This window comes from Phyllobates terribilis, unplaced genomic scaffold (assembly GCF_046119375.1).
Source record: "Phyllobates terribilis strain yellow unplaced genomic scaffold, ASM4611937v1 Scaffold_10__3_contigs__length_209671492, whole genome shotgun sequence".
In the NCBI taxonomy this organism is placed as follows: Eukaryota; Metazoa; Chordata; class Amphibia; order Anura; family Dendrobatidae; genus Phyllobates; species Phyllobates terribilis.
In genome coordinates, this window is record NW_027362770.1 from 197,709,548 (window position 1) to 197,725,820 (window position 16,273).

The following is a 16,273-nucleotide window of genomic DNA, read 5'->3' on the forward strand; positions in this document are numbered from 1 at the left end:
ACTGATCCTTCTTCCTCTGCTCTCTGTCTCTCCTGTCCTCCTGCAGTCTGCCTCTCTGTACACCGGGTGTCCTCTCCCTATGTACACTGATCTTTCTTCCTCTGGTTTCTGTCTCTCCTGTCCTCCTGCAGTCTTCCTCTCTGTACACCAGGTGCCCTCTCCCTATGTACACTGATCCTTCTTCCTCTGCTTTCTGTCTCTCCTGCCCTCCTGCAGTCTGCCTCTCTGTACACCAGGTGCCCTCTCCCTATGTACACTGATCTTTCTTCCTCTGGTTTCTGTCTCTCCCGCAGTCTTCCTCTCTGTACACCGGGTGTCCTCTCCCTATGTACACTGATCCTTCATCCTCTGCTTTCTGTCTCTCCTGTCCTCCTGCAGTCTTCCTCTCTGTACACCGGGTGTCCTCTCCCTATGTACACTGATCCTTCTTCCTCTGGTTTCTGTCTCTCCTGCCCTCCTGCAGTCTGCCTCTCTGTACACCGGGTGCCCACTCCCTATGTACACTGATCCTTCTTCCTCTGCTTTCTGTCTCTCCTGTCCTCCTGCAGTCTGCCTCTCTGTCCACCAGGTGCCCTCTCCCTATGTACACTGATCCTTCTTCCTCTGCTTTCTGTCTCTCCTGTCCTCCTGCAGTCTGCCTCTCTGTCCACCAGGTGCCCTCTCCCTATGTACACTGATCCTTCTTCCTCTGCTTTCTGTCTCTCCTGTCCTCCTGCAGTCTGCCTCTCTGTACACCGGGTGTCCTCTCCCTATGTACACTGATCCTTCTTCCTCTGCTTTCTGTCTCTCCTGCCCTCCTGCAGTCTGACTCTCTGTACACCGGGTGCCCTCTCCCTATGTACACTGATCCTTCTTCCTCTGCTCTCTGTCTCTCCTGTCCTCCTGCAGTCTTCCTCTCTGTACACCGGGTGTCCTCTCCCTATGTACACTGATCCTTCTTCCTCTGGTTTCTGTCTCTCCTGCCCTCCTGCAGTCTGCCTCTCTGTACACCGGGTGCCCACTCCCTATGTACACTGATCCTTCTTCCTCTGCTCTCTGTCTCTCCTGTCCTCCTGCAGTCTGCCTCTCTGTACACCGGGTGTCCTCTCCCTATGTACACTGATCCTTCTTCCTCTGCTTTCTGTCTCTCCTGCCCTCCTGCAGTCTGCCTCTCTGTACACCGGGTGCCCACTCCCTATGTACACTGATCCTTCTTCCTCTGCTCTCTGTCTCTCCTGTCCTCCTGCAGTCTTCCTCTCTGTACACCGGGTGCCCTCTCCCTATGTACACTGATCCTTCTTCCTCTGGTTTCTGTCTCTCCTGCCCTCCTGCAGTCTGCCTCTCTGTACACCGGGTGCCCACTCCCTATGTACACTGATCCTTCTTCCTCTGCTCTCTGTCTCTCCTGTCCTCCTGCAGTCTGCCTCTCTGTACACCGGGTGCCCTCTCCCTATGTACACTGATCCTTCTTCCTCTGCTTTCTGTTCCTCCTGCCCTCCTGCAGTCTGCCTCTCTGTACACCGGGTGTCCTCTCCCTATGTACACTGATCCTTCTTCCTCTGCTCTCTGTCTCTCCTGTCCTCCTGCAGTCTGCCTCTCTGTACACCGGGTGTCCTCTCCCTATGTACACTGATCCTTCTTCCTCTGCTCTCTGTCTCTCCTGTCCTCCTGCAGTCTGCCTCTCTGTACACCAGGTGCCCTCTCCCTATGTACACTGATCCTTCTTCCTCTGCTTTCTGTCTCTCCTGCCCTCCTGCAGTCTGCCTCTCTGTACACCAGGTGCCCTCTCTCTATGTACACTGATCCTTCTTCCTCTGGTTTCTGTCTCTCCTGCCCTCCTGCAGTCTGCCTCTCTGTACACCAGGTGCCCTCTCCCTATGTACACTGATCCTTCTTCCTCTGCTTTCTGTCTCTCCTGCCCTCCTGCCGTCTGCCTCTCTGTACACCGGGTGCCCTCTCCCTATGTACACTGATCCTTCTTCTTCTGCTTTCTGTCTCTCCTGTCCTCCTGCAGTCTGCCTCTCTGTACACCGGGTGCCCTCTCCCTATGTACACTGATCCTTCTTCCTCTGCTTTCTGTTTCTCCTGCTCTCCTGCAGTCTGTCTCTCTGTACACCGGGTGTCCTCTCCCTATGTACACTGATCCTTCTTCTTCTGCTTTCTGTCTCTCCTGTCCTCCTGCAGTCTGCCTCTCTGTACACCGGGTGCCCTCTCCCTATGTACACTGATCCTTCTTCCTCTGGTTTCTGTCTCTCCTGCTCTCCTGCAGTCTGCCTCTCTGTACACCGGGTGCCCTCTCTCTATGTACACTGATCCTTCTTCCTCTGCTTTCTGTCTCTCCTGCCCTCCTGCAGTCTGCCTCTCTGTACACCGGGTGTCCTCTCCCTATGTACACTGATCCTTCTTCCTCTGGTTTCTGTCTCTCCTGCCCTCCTGCAGTCTGCCTCTCTGTACACCGGGTGCCCTCTCCCTATGTACACTGATCCTTCTTTCTCTGCTTTCTGTCTCTCCTGTCCTCCTGCAGTCTGCCTCTCTGTACACCGGGTGTCCTCTCCCTATGTACACTGATCCTTCTTCTTCTGCTTTCTGTCTCTCCTGTCCTCCTGCAGTCTGCCTCTCTGTACACCGGGTGCCCTCTCCCTATGTACACTGATCCTTCTTCCTCTGGTTTCTGTCTCTCCTGCTCTCCTGCAGTCTGCCTCTCTGTACACCGGGTGCCCTCTCTCTATGTACACTGATCCTTCTTCCTCTGCTTTCTGTCTCTCCTGCCCTCCTGCAGTCTGCCTCTCTGTACACCGGGTGCCCTCTCCCTATGTACACTGATCCTTCTTCCTCTGCTTTCTGTCTCTCCTGCCCTCCTGCAGTCTGCCTCTCTGTACACCGGGTGTCCTCTCCCTATGTACACTGATCCTTCTTCCTCTGCTTTCTGTCTCTCCTGTCCTCCTGCAGTCTGCCTCTCTGTACACCGGGTGCCCTCTCCCTATGTACACTGATCCTTCTTCTTCTGCTTTCTGTCTCTCCTGTCCTCCTGCAGTCTGCCTCTCTGTACACCGGGTGCCTTCTCCCTATGTACACTGATCCTTCTTCCTCTGCTTTCTGTCTCTCCGGCCCTCCTGCATTCTGCCTCTCTGTACACCGGGTGCCCTCTCCCTATGTACACTGATCCTTCTTCCTCTGGTTTCTGTCTCTCCTGCTCTCCTGCAGTCTGCCTCTCTGTACACCGGGTGTCCTCTCCCTATGTACACTGATCCTTCTTCCTCTGGTTTCTGTCTCTCCTGCTCTCCTGCAGTCTGCCTCTCTGTACACCGGGTGCCCTCTCTCTATGTACACTGATCCTTCTTCCTCTGCTTTCTGTCTCTCCTGCCCTCCTGCAGTCTGCCTCTCTGTACACCGGGTGTCCTCTCCCTATGTACACTGATCCTTCTTCCTCTGCTTTCTGTCTCTCCTGCCCTCCTGCAGTCTGCCTCTCTGTACACCGGGTGCCCTCTCCCTATGTACACTGATCCTTCTTCCTCTGCTTTCTGTCTCTCCTGCCCTCCTGCAGTCTGCCTCTCTGTACACCGGGTGCCCTCTCCCTATGTACACTGATCCTTCTTCCTCTGCTTTCTGTTTCTCCTGCTCTCCTGCAGTCTGCCTCTCTGTACACCGGGTGTCCTCTCCCTATGTACACTGATCCTTCTTCTTCTGCTTTCTGTCTCTCCTGTCCTCCTGCAGTCTGCCTCTCTGTACACCGGGTGCCCTCTCCCTATGTACACTGATCCTTCTTCCTCTGGTTTCTGTCTCTCCTGCTCTCCTGCAGTCTGCCTCTCTGTACACCGGGTGCCCTCTCTCTATGTACACTGATCCTTCTTCCTCTGCTTTCTGTCTCTCCTGCCCTCCTGCAGTCTGCCTCTCTGTACACCGGGTGCCCTCTCCCTATGTACACTGATCCTTCTTTCTCTGCTTTCTGTCTCTCCTGTCCTCCTGCAGTCTGCCTCTCTGTACACCGGGTGCCCTCTCCCTATGTACACTGATCCTTCTTCTTCTGCTTTCTGTCTCTCCTGTCCTCCTGCAGTCTGCCTCTCTGTACACGGGGTGCCCTCTCCCTATGTACACTGATCCTTCTTCTTCTGCTTTCTGTCTCTCCTGTCCTCCTGCAGTCTGCCTCTCTGTACACCGGGTGCCCTCTCCCTATGTACACTGATCCTTCTTCCTCTGGTTTCTGTCTCTCCTGCTCTCCTGCAGTCTGCCTCTCTGTACACCGGGTGTCCTCTCCCTATGTACACTGATCCTTCTTCTTCTGCTTTCTGTCTCTCCTGTCCTCCTGCAGTCTGCCTCTCTGTACACCGGGTGCCCTCTCCCTATGTACACTGATCCTTCTTCCTCTGGTTTCTGTCTCTCCTGCTCTCCTGCAGTCTGCCTCTCTGTACACCGGGTGTCCTCTCCCTATGTACACTGATCCTTCTTCTTCTGCTTTCTGTCTCTCCTGTCCTCCTGCAGTCTGCCTCTCTGTACACCGGGTGCCCTCTCCCTATGTACACTGATCCTTCTTCCTCTGGTTTCTGTCTCTCCTGCTCTCCTGCAGTCTGCCTCTCTGTACAACGGGTGCCCTCTCTCTATGTACACTGATCCTTCTTCCTCTGCTTTCTGTCTCTCCTCCCCTCCTGCAGTCTGCCTCTCTGTACACCGGGTGTCCTCTCTCTATGTACACTGATCCTTCTTCCTCTGCTTTCTGTCTCTCCTGTCCTCCTGCAGTCTGCCTCTCTGTACACCGGGTGTCCTCTCCCTATGTACACTGATCCTTCTTCCTCTGGTTTCTGTCTCTCCTGCCCTCCTGCAGTCTGCCTCTCTGTACACCGGGTGTCCTCTCCCTATGTACACTGATCCTTCTTCCTCTGCTTTCTGTCTCTCCTGTCCTCCTGCAGTCTGCCTCTCTGTACACCGGGTGCCCTCTCCCTATGTACACTGATCCTTCTTCCTCTGCTTTCTGTCTCTCCTGCCCTCCTGTAGTCTTCCTCTCTGTACACCGGGTGCCCTCTCCCTATGTACACTGATCCTTCTTTCTCTGCTTTCTGTCTCTCCTGCCCTCCTGCAGTCTGCCTCTCTGTACACCGAGTGCCGTCTCCCTATGTACACTGATCCTTCTTCCTCTGGTTTCTGTTTCTCCTGCCCTCCTGCAGTCTGCCTCTCTGTACACCGGGTGCCCTCTCCCTATGTACACTGATCCTTCTTCCTCTGGTTTCTGTCTCTCCTGTCCTCCTGCAGTCTGCCTCTCTGTACATCGGGTGTCCTCTCCCTATGTACACTGATCCTTCTTCCTCTGGTTTCTGTCTCTCCTGTCCTCCTGCAGTCTGCCTCTCTGTACACCGGGTGTCATCTCCCTATGTACGCTGATCCTTCTTCCTCTGCTTTCTCTCTCTTCTTTTCACCTTTCTGTACACCGCGTGCCCTTATTCTATGCTCTCTCTTTTTTCCCATGGTTCTGTACCATTTTGAGAGAGGCTCTACTTGTCTCCATGAGTCCTGCACGATGCTGTAAATTGGACCACGCGTCACCCTCGCTCTCCAGGACCTCTGGTAATCTCCGTTTGGTCAGTCTATACATGGGAGCCTATCTGAGCTTCTGTGCACCTCTGCTCAGCATCACACACTGAGCTCTGCACCTGCACTGCTGTCTCCGCACATCTCCGGGCCATGGTTACTCTTTCCCTGTCAATGTTGAATTTTTTCTTTTAAAAGTCACCATTGAATCGATGAAAAAATAGGCGAACGCAAATAAGATAGACTTGGTCAAATTTAGGGACTAAGGTGCAAATAAAAATGTTGCCAAAACAAGAAAAAAAAACATCATAAAGATACAAAGGCAGTAATGAATTGAGGCTTCTAGTTCTTAAACCTGCAGTACAGCCTCCAAAAACTGTCTGCAGTGAGAATGGTCATCTGCCTGGGGATCTTCTCTATCCTCCTCTCCAATGATGGACGTTTCCAGGATGGTGCCCACCAGTTGTCACAAATGGTCCACACAGGTCCCTGGTGCCGCAAAATTTCACCTTAAGTGCTAGTATATGACAACTGGGCTTCATAGGTGTCATTGAGACCAGCTGAGAAGATAATGTAAGTTAGGAAGGTAGAGAAGATGTCCACCAGGTAGCTAGAGGATGGAGAGGTAGGAGAGGATGGTGATGATGTCATTCAGGTAGGTTGAGAGAATAGCATAATGTAGGGAGTTTGAGAAGGTGGTGATGTCATCTATGTTAATTAAGAAAGGGATGATATCATCTAGGTGAGTTCAGAAGGTTTAGGGAGTTTGAAAAGGTGATGATGTCATCTAGGAAGGTTTAGAAGATGAGGTCATTTTGGTACATTGAAGAGGTGATGACATCATCCGTGTAGGTTGAGAGGTTGATGACGTAATCTAGGTAGCCTGAGCAGATAATGTCACCTATGTGTGTTAAGAAGAGGATGATGTCATCTAGGTAGACTGAGAGGATGATGATGTCATCTAGGAATGTTGAGAAAATTATGTAACCTCATAGTCTGAGAAGGTGATGATGTCAACTCAGGGTGTGAAGGAATGATGTCATGTAGGTAGGTTACGAACATGGTGATGTCTTCTAGGGAGAGGAGCAGACTTTCAAAATTCAACTCCCCTTGGCACTGATCCATAAACGTCGTATCACGGGTGTGTCAGAGGTGACAGACAGTCGCCCTGCAGTGGGTTGCAGGAGATCTCTACGTTTGGCATTGCTCACAGCTTCTTAGATAAGAGGCAGTCTTTAGGACTGAGCGGCTACCTCCCTCTTGCTAATTAGCTCTCTGGTCTGGTTGTATATATACCTGGTGTGTCTGAGAGGGAGGTGCCGGCTATATTCATTTCTACTTGTGAAGCTTAGCAGGAGCTGTACTTCGTCCTCTCTGGAGCTTGAGGCCGTGTGCATATTTGGAGTCATCTAAAGCTAAGCCTTTTCCCCCTGTTTTGTCCACCCTTGTTGTCTATAGTGTTTAATGGAGGTTGACTAGTGCTCATCTCCTTCCAACCCTAGCCGTAACCATGCGACAGGAAAAGTCAGGGCGAGGCACGCGTGCGGCGATTGGTGAAGAACCAATATAGGGATGATAGTTGAGACAGGGTGACACTAGACAAGACTAGGAGGTCTCCACTTCCGCCCTTTCCCTAGTGTCTGGGCTCCCTTTCCCTCTGTGTTGCACTAACACCTGGTGTGACACGTCGGGGAGGTTCTAGGTGTTGGTGAGACTGAAGGGCATTTGCAGTAGCTCTTACAGCCCGCCGGTGTGATGAAGGCGGTCTTCCTGTAGTCTTTCTCGGCATGGACCCCCATCTGTATACTGATTGTCCTCCATCTTGTAGGCAATGGAATATGGCACCCAGGATCTGCTGATAAGACGTAAAGTGAAGTCCTTTTGACCGATTCTCCCTATACCTCTGGAGGCCGCATACATGTTCATACAGTAAGGGAGCCAAATATTGGTCCCCAACCTCTTACCGTCAGCCTTTACCCCCGGGGTCCCCTGGCTGATCCCGGGATCTTATAGTAAAAGTCTGAAGAGATGAAGCTTGGACTATACGGAGACCATGTAATGTCACCATGGAAGGTGATAAGTCATACGTCAGAGGCCTCGCTGCTCATGGCTTCTTACCATGTCTATATGGGTGAAGATATTGCCCAATATATGGGGGGCGCCACATTTCTGGTTTCTCCTTTTTCCTCAGTAATTATTTCATTAAATATTCCGTCCAGAGGGCTACCTGCATAGATCTCCTGCCATCAATGTGAGATCGGACAGGACAATGGAGTTGGACATTTTTGCGCCTCATGTAGCACAATAAATCTCTCATTAACACTATGTATCTTATAGATAATGAGAATATCACAGCAGGCTGTAAAGTGAGTGTAAACTGCGTTACTGACATCTAGTGGCTAAAGGTAAAACTACAATAATTCCAATACCAACCATTCCGTAACCACGGACTGGTATGTGTCGTCATTTGATAGCAGTGCCCCTTTAAGGGCACAGGATTATAGGGTGGGCATCGTTCCAAGGCGATATATCGTCAGTCTGTAGATTGACAGCGAGAGATGGATTTACTCCCCTTAGTTCTGGACTTATTGATGTGACCCAACATTCATCTCTTTAAAACTGAATTACTGACCTGGAGTTTAATGGTGTGAAAACCTTGGCAGTAAGTGGTCGGGCGGCAGTAAGTGGTCGCAGCGCAGATTTCCTACGTCCAGAAGAACTTACACGATTATTGCATTAGGGCTTTATGGCTTCAAATAAGGAAAATGTTCTAGAAATGGGACGGATCAATGTCCTCGAGAAATCATCAATCAGGAAGAAAGGTACTGACGAAGCACTGTGTGCACTGTGCAAGTACAGTGGCTTGTGAAAGTATTCACCCCCTTGGCATTTCTCATGTTTCGCTGCCTCACATCCTGGAATTTCACTGTTTTTGAGGGTTTTCATCAGTTCATGTACAGAACCTGCCGACAACTGTGAACATTTAGTTTTCTTTTTATTGTGAAGCAAACAACAAATAGGACAAAATACCTGAAAACTTCAGAGTGCATAACTATTCACTCCCCTAAAGTCAGTACTTTGTGGAGCCTCCTTTTGCGGCAAGTACAGCTGCAGTCACTTTGGATAAGTCTCTATGATCTTTCCACATCTGACCACCTGGAATTTTTGTCCACTCCTCAAGGCAAAACTGCTCCAGCTCCTCCAGGTTAGATGGTTTCCTCTGGTGAACAGCGATCTTCACGTCTGACCACAGATTCTCCATTGGATTAAGGTCTGGGCTGTGACTCGGCCACTCCAGAACATTTACACTTTTCCCCTTACACTATTCGAGTGTTGCTTTAGCAGTAGCTTTGGGTCATTGTCTTGTTGGAAGGTGAACCTCCGTCCAGTCTCAAATCACTGACAGACTGAAACAGCCTTTGCTGAAGAATATCCCTGTATTTCGCACCATCCATTTTCCCCTCGACTTGGACCATTTTCCCTGTCCCTGCTGCCGAAAAACCATCCCACAGCATGATACTGCCACCACCATGTTTCACTGTGGGGATGGTGTTCTTGGGGTGATGAGCTTGTTGGTTTGGCACCAGACATAGCGTTTACGTTGGTGACCATAAAGTTCAATTTTGGTCTCCTCTGACCACAACACCTTCCTCCATACATTTGAGGAGTCTCCCACATGTCTTTTGGCAAACTCAAAACTAGTCTTATTATTTTTGTGTGTGAGTAAAGGCTTTTTCTGCCCACTCTTCCATAAAGTCCACCTCTATGGAGTGTGTGGCTTATTGTGGTCATATGGACACATACTCCAGTGTCTACTTGGGAACTCTGCAGCTCCTTCAGGGTCACCTTTGATTTCTGTGTTGTCTCTCTAATTAATGCCCTCCTTGCCCTAGCTGAGAGTTTTGGTGGGCGCCCTCTCTTGGCAGGTTTGTTGTGGTACCTTGTTCTTTCCATTTGATGATAATGGATTTGATGGTGCTCTGGGGGATTTTTTTTTTAGAACCAACCCTGACTTGTACTTCTCAACAACATTGTCCCTGACTTGTTTGGAGATCTCCTTGGTCTTCATGGTGTTGTTTGGAGATCTCCTTGGTCTTCATGGTGTTGGTTGGAGATCTCCTTGGTCTTCATGGTGTTGTTTGGAGATATCCTTGGTCTTCATGGTGTTGTTTGGAGATCTCCTTGGTCTTCATGGTGTTGTTTGGAGATCTCCTTGGTCTTCATGGTGGTGTTTGGAGATCTCCTTGGTCTTCATGGTGTTGTTTGGAGATCTCCTTGGTCTTCATGGTGGTGTTTGGAGATCTCCTTGGTCTTCATGGTGGTGTTTGGAGATCTCCTTAGTCTTCATGGTGGTGTTTGGAGATCTCCTTGGTCTTCATGGTGGTGTTTGGAGATCTCCTTGGTCTTCATGGTGGTGTTTGGAGATCTCCTTGGTCTTCATGGTGGTGTTTGGAGATCTCCTTGGTCTTCATGGTGGTGTTTGGAGATCTCCTTGGTCTTCGTGGTGGTGTTTGGAGAGCTCCTTGGTCTTCATGGTGTTGTTTGGAGATCTCCTTGGCCTTCATGGTGTTTGGTTAGTGGTGCCTCTTGTTAATGGTGTTGCAGCCTCTGTGGCCTTTTGGAAAAGGTAAAGTGTATATACTGTCAGACAGGTGACACTTATATTGCACACAGTGGGACGTCCTGTCACTAAGCATGGGACTTATGAAGGGAATTACTTGCACCAGAAATCTTTAGGGGCTTCATAGCAAAAGGGGTGAATACATCTGCACATGACAATTGTTAGATTAAATTTATGGGATCAAATAACTAAGCCTATATTTTTCTCACTTCACCAACTTAGACTATTTAGCGCTGATGCATCACACACAAATCAGATTACAGAAATATTTTCACACAGGTTATAATGTAACAAAATATGTAAAAAAACGAAGGGGGGTGAATACTTTCATAAGCCACTGTATTGTTACCACTGTATGACAGTATTGTGAGGAAACTGTATGGAAGTAATATGTAATCACTGTATGGCAGTATTGTGAGGCCACTGTATGGCAGTATTATGAGGGCACTGTATTGCAGCTGTATTCATGAGATTATTATTACATACGTATTACACAGACATCACTTCATTTGTTTTGTCCTGAGGTCTCCACCATCATTGACCCGTCCTTGTGCGTACTGCTGCCATGTCGCTGTTATGTGGCCCCTCAGTGACCCCTGCGGGGCTGCGCTGATGACTACAGTGCCAGCGCCTCTGGGCTCGGGGTCTCCTGGGGTTTATGATCTGTATATTAGGACATTTCGCTGATGTTCCCATTGTAGAAGTCCTCGCCCTCCGGAACTTTCCAGATCAGTGAAATCAGATTTTCTTCCACAGAATGTGACAATATTATATCCTCATCAATCAGGGGAAGGGTGCAGTGTTCACACTGGGGGGTCCACACTGCCGGCCCCCAGGTGCAGATAGAGCAGGGTGCAGTGTTCACACTGGGGGTCCACACTGCCGGCTCCCAGGTACAGATAGAGCAGAGCAGGGAGCAGTGTTCACACTGGGGGGTCCGCACCGCCGGCCCCCAGGTACAGATAGAGCAGAGCAGGGAGCAGTGTTCACACTGGGGGGTCCACACTGCCGGCCCCCAGGTGCAGATAGAGCAGAGCAGGGTGCAGTGTTCACACTGGGGGGTCCGCACCGCCGTCCCCCAGGTACAGATAGAGCAGGGTGCAGTGTTCACACTGGGGGTCCACACTGCCAGCCCCCAGGTGCAGATAGAGCAGAGCAGGGTGCAGTGTTCACACTGGGGGGTCCGCACCGCCGGCCTCCAGGTACAGATAGAGCAGAGCAGGGTGCAGTGTTCACACTGGGGGGTCCGCACCGCCGTCCCCCAGGTACAGATAGAGCAGGGTGCAGTGTTCACACTGGGGGTCCACACTGCCAGCCCCCAGGTGCAGATAGAGCAGAGCAGGGTGCAGTGTTCACACTGGGGGGTCCGCACCGCCGGCCTCCAGGTACAGATAGAGCAGAGCAGGGTGCAGTGTTCACACTGGGGGGTCCGCACCGCCGTCCCCCAGGTACAGATAGAGCAGGGTGCAGTGTTCACACTGGGGGTCCACACTGCCGGCCCCCAGGTGCAGATAGAGCAGAGCAGGGGTGCAGTGTTCACACTGGGGGTCCGCACTGCCGGCCCCCAGGTACAGATAGAGCAGGGTGCAGTGTTCACACTGGGGGTCCGCACCGCCGGCCCCCAGGTGCATATAGAGCAGAGCAGGGGTGCAGTGTTCACACTGGGGGGTCCGCACCGCCGGCCCCCAGGTGCATATAGAGCAGAGCAGGGGTGCAGTGTTCACACTGGGGGATCCGCACCGCCGGCCTCCAGGTACAGATAGAGCAGAGCAGGGTGCAGTGTTCACACTGGGAGGGTCCGCACCGCCGGCCTCCAGGTACAGATAGAGCAGAGCAGGGTGCAGTGTTCACACTGGGGGGTCCGCACCGCCGGCCCCCAGGTGCCGATAGAGCAGAGCAGGGTGCCGTGTTCACACTGGGGGGTCCGCACCGCCGGCCTCCAGGTACAGATAGAGCAGAGGAGGGTGCCGTGTTCACACTGGGGGTCCGCACCGCCGGCCCCCAGGTACAGATAGAGCAGAATAGGGTGCAGTGTTCACACTGGGGGGTCCGCACTGCCGGCTCCCAGGTACAGATAGAGCAGAGCAGGGTGCAGTGTTCACACTGGGGGTCCACACTGCCGGCCCCCAGGTGCAGATAGAGCAGAGCAGGGTGCAGTGTTCACACTGGGGGGTCCGCACCGCCGGCTCCCAGGTACAGATAGAGCAGAGCAGGGTGCAGTGTTCACACTGGGGGTCCACACTGCCGGCCCCCAGGTGCAGATAGAGCAGAGCAGGGTGCAGTGTTCACACTGGGGGTCCGCACCGCCGGCTCCCAGGTACAGATAGAGCAGAGCAGGGTGCAGTGTTCACACTGGGGGTCCACACTGCCGGCCCCCAGGTGCAGATAGAGCAGAGCAGGGTGCAGTGTTCACACTGGGGGTCCGCACCGCCGGCTCCCAGGTACAGATAGAGCAGAGTAGGGGTGCAGTGTTCACACTGGGGGTCCACACCGCCGGCCCCCAGGTACAGATAGAGCAGAGCAGGGTGCAGTGTTCACACTGGGGGGTCCGCACCGCCGGCCCCCAGGTACAGATAGAGCAGAGCAGGGTGCAGTGTTCACACAGGGGGGTCCGCACCGCCGGCCCCCAGGTGCAGATAGAGCAGAGCAGGGTGCAGTGTTCACACTGGGAGGGTCCGCACCGCCGTCCCCCAGGTACAGATAGAGCAGAGCAGGAGTGCAGTGTTCACACTGGGGGGTCTGAACCGCCGGCCCCCAGGTAGAGATAGAGCAGAGCAGGGTGCAGTGTTCACACTGGGGGGTCCGCACCGCCGGCCCCCAGGTGCAGATAGAGCAGAGCAGGGGTGCAGTGTTCACACTGGGGGGTCCGCACCGCTGGCCCCCAGGTGCAGATAGAGCAGAGCAGGGGTGCAGTGTTCACACTGGGGGTCCGCACCGCCGGGCCCCAGGTGCCGATAGAGCAGAGCAGGGTGCAGTGTTCACACTGGGGGTCTGCACCGCCGGCCCCCAGGTACAGATAGAGCAGAGCAGGGATGCAGTGTTCACACTGGGGGGTCTGCACCGCCGGCCCCCAGGTACAGATACAGCAGAGCAGGGTTCAGTGTTCACACTGGGGGTCTGCACCACTGGCCCCCAGGTACAGATAGAGCAGGGTGCAGTGTTCACACTGGAGGTCCGCACCGCCGGCCCCCAGGTGCAGATAGAGCAGAGCAGGGGTGCAGTGTTCACACTGGGGGGTCCGCACCGCCGGCCCCCAGGTGCAGATAGAGCAGAGCAGGGTGCAGTGTTCACACTGGGAGGGTCCGCACCGCCGGCCCCCAGGTGCTGATAGAGCAGAGCAGGGGTGCAGTGTTCACACTGGGGGGTCCGCACCGCCGGCCCCCAGGTGCAGATAGAGCAGAGCAGGGGTGCAGTGTTCACACTGGGGGTCCGCACTGCCGGCCCCCAGGTACAGATAGAGCAGGGTGCAGTGTTCACACTGGGGGTCCGCACCGCCGGCCCCCAGGTGCATATAGAGCAGAGCAGGGGTGCAGTGTTCACACTGGGGGATCCGCACCGCCGGCCCCAAGGTGCAGATAGAGCAGAGCAGGGGTGCAGTGTTCACACTGGGGGTCCGCACTGCCGGCCCCCAGGTACAGATAGAGCAGAGCAGGGGTGCAGTGTTCACACTGGGGGTCCGCACCGCCGGCCCCCAGGTGCAGATAGAGCAGAGCAGGGGTGCAGTGTTCACACTGGGGGGTCCGCACCGCCGGCCCCCAGGTGCAGATAGAGCAGAGCAGGGTGCAGTGTTCACACTGGGAGGGTCCGCACCGCCGGCCCCCAGGTGCTGATAGAGCAGAGCAGGGGTGCAGTGTTCACACTGGGGGGTCCGCACCGCCGGCCCCCAGGTGCAGATAGAGCAGAGCAGGGGTGCAGTGTTCACACTGGGGGTCCGCACTGCCGGCCCCCAGGTACAGATAGAGCAGGGTGCAGTGTTCACACTGGGGGTCCGCACCGCCGGCCCCCAGGTGCATATAGAGCAGAGCAGGGGTGCAGTGTTCACACTGGGGGATCCACACCGCCGGCCCCAAGGTGCAGATAGAGCAGAGCAGGGGTGCAGTGTTCACACTGGGGGTCCGCACTGCCGGCCCCCAGGTACAGATAGAGCAGAGCAGGGTGCAGTGTTCACACTGGGGGGTCCGCACCGCCGGCCCCCAGGTGCAGATAGAGCAGAGCAGGGGTGCAGTGTTCACACTGGGGGGTCCGCACCGCCGGCCCCCAGGTACAGATAGAGCAGAGCAGGGTTCAGTGTTCACACTGGGGGTCTGCACCACTGGCCCCCAGGTACAGATAGAGCAGGGTGCAGTGTTCACACTGGAGGTCCGCACCGCCGGCCCCCAGGTGCAGATAGAGCAGAGCAGGGGTGCAGTGTTCACACTGGGGGGTCCGCACCGCCGGCCCCCAGGTGCAGATAGAGCAGAGCAGGGTGCAGTGTTCACACTGGGAGGGTCCGCACCGCCGGCCCCCAGGTGCTGATAGAGCAGAGCAGGGGTGCAGTGTTCACACTGGGGGGTCCGCACCGCCGGCCCCCAGGTGCAGATAGAGCAGAGCAGGGGTGCAGTGTTCACACTGGGGGTCCGCACTGCCGGCCCCCAGGTACAGATAGAGCAGGGTGCAGTGTTCACACTGGGGGTCCGCACCGCCGGCCCCCAGGTGCATATAGAGCAGAGCAGGGGTGCAGTGTTCACACTGGGGGGTCCGCACCGCCGGCCCCCAGGTGCAGATAGAGCAGAGCAGGGGTGCAGTGTTCACACTGGGGGTCCGCACTGCCGGCCCCCAGGTACAGATAGAGCAGAGCAGGGTGCAGTGTTCACACTGGGGGGTCCGCACCGCCGGCCCCCAGGTGCAGATAGAGCAGAGCAGGGGTGCAGTGTTCACACTGGGGGGTCCGCACCGCCGGCCCCCAGGTACAGATAGAGCAGAGCAGGGTGCAGTGTTCACACTGGGGGGTCCGCACCGCCGGCCCCCAGGTGCAGATAGAGCAGAGCAGGGGTGCAGTGTTCACACTGGGGGGTCCGCACCGCCGGCCCCCAGGTACAGATAGAGCAGAGCAGGGTTCAGTGTTCACACTGGGGGTCTGCACCACTGGCCCCCAGGTACAGATAGAGCAGGGTGCAGTGTTCACACTGGAGGTCCGCACCGCCGGCCCCCAGGTGCAGATAGAGCAGAGCAGGGGTGCAGTGTTCACACTGGGGGGTCCGCACCGCCGGCCCCCAGGTGCAGATAGAGCAGAGCAGGGTGCAGTGTTCACACTGGGAGGGTCCGCACCGCCGGCCCCCAGGTGCTGATAGAGCAGAGCAGGGGTGCAGTGTTCACACTGGGGGGTCCGCACCGCCGGCCCCCAGGTGCAGATAGAGCAGAGCAGGGGTGCAGTGTTCACACTGGGGGTCCGCACTGCCGGCCCCCAGGTACAGATAGAGCAGGGTGCAGTGTTCACACTGGGGGTCCGCACCGCCGGCCCCCAGGTGCATATAGAGCAGAGCAGGGGTGCAGTGTTCACACTGGGGGGTCCGCACCGCCGGCCCCCAGGTGCAGATAGAGCAGAGCAGGGGTGCAGTGTTCACACTGGGGGTCCGCACTGCCGGCCCCCAGGTACAGATAGAGCAGAGCAAGGTGCAGTGTTCACACTGGGGGGTCCGCACCGCCGGCCCCCAGGTGCAGATAGAGCAGAGCAGGGGTGCAGTGTTCACACTGGGGGGTCCGCACCGCCGGCCCCCAGGTACAGATAGAGCAGAGCAGGGTGCAGTGTTCACACTGGGGGTCCGCACCGCCGGCCCCCAGGTGCAGATAGAGCAGAGCAGGGGTGCAGTGTTCACACTGGGGGGTCCGCACCGCCGGCCCCCAGGTACAGATAGAGCAGAGCAGGGGTGCAGTGTTCACACTGGGGGGGTCCGCACCGCCGGCCTCCAGGTACAGATAGAGCAGAGCAGGGGTGCAGTGTTCACACTGGGGGGTCCGCACCGCCGGCCCCCAGGTGCAGATAGAGCAGAGTAGGGGTGCAGTGTTCACACTGGGGGTCCGCACCGCCGGCCCCCAGGTACAGATAGAGCAAAGCAGGGTGCAGTGTTCACACTGGGGGTCCGCACCGCCGGCCCCCAGGTACAGATAGAGCAG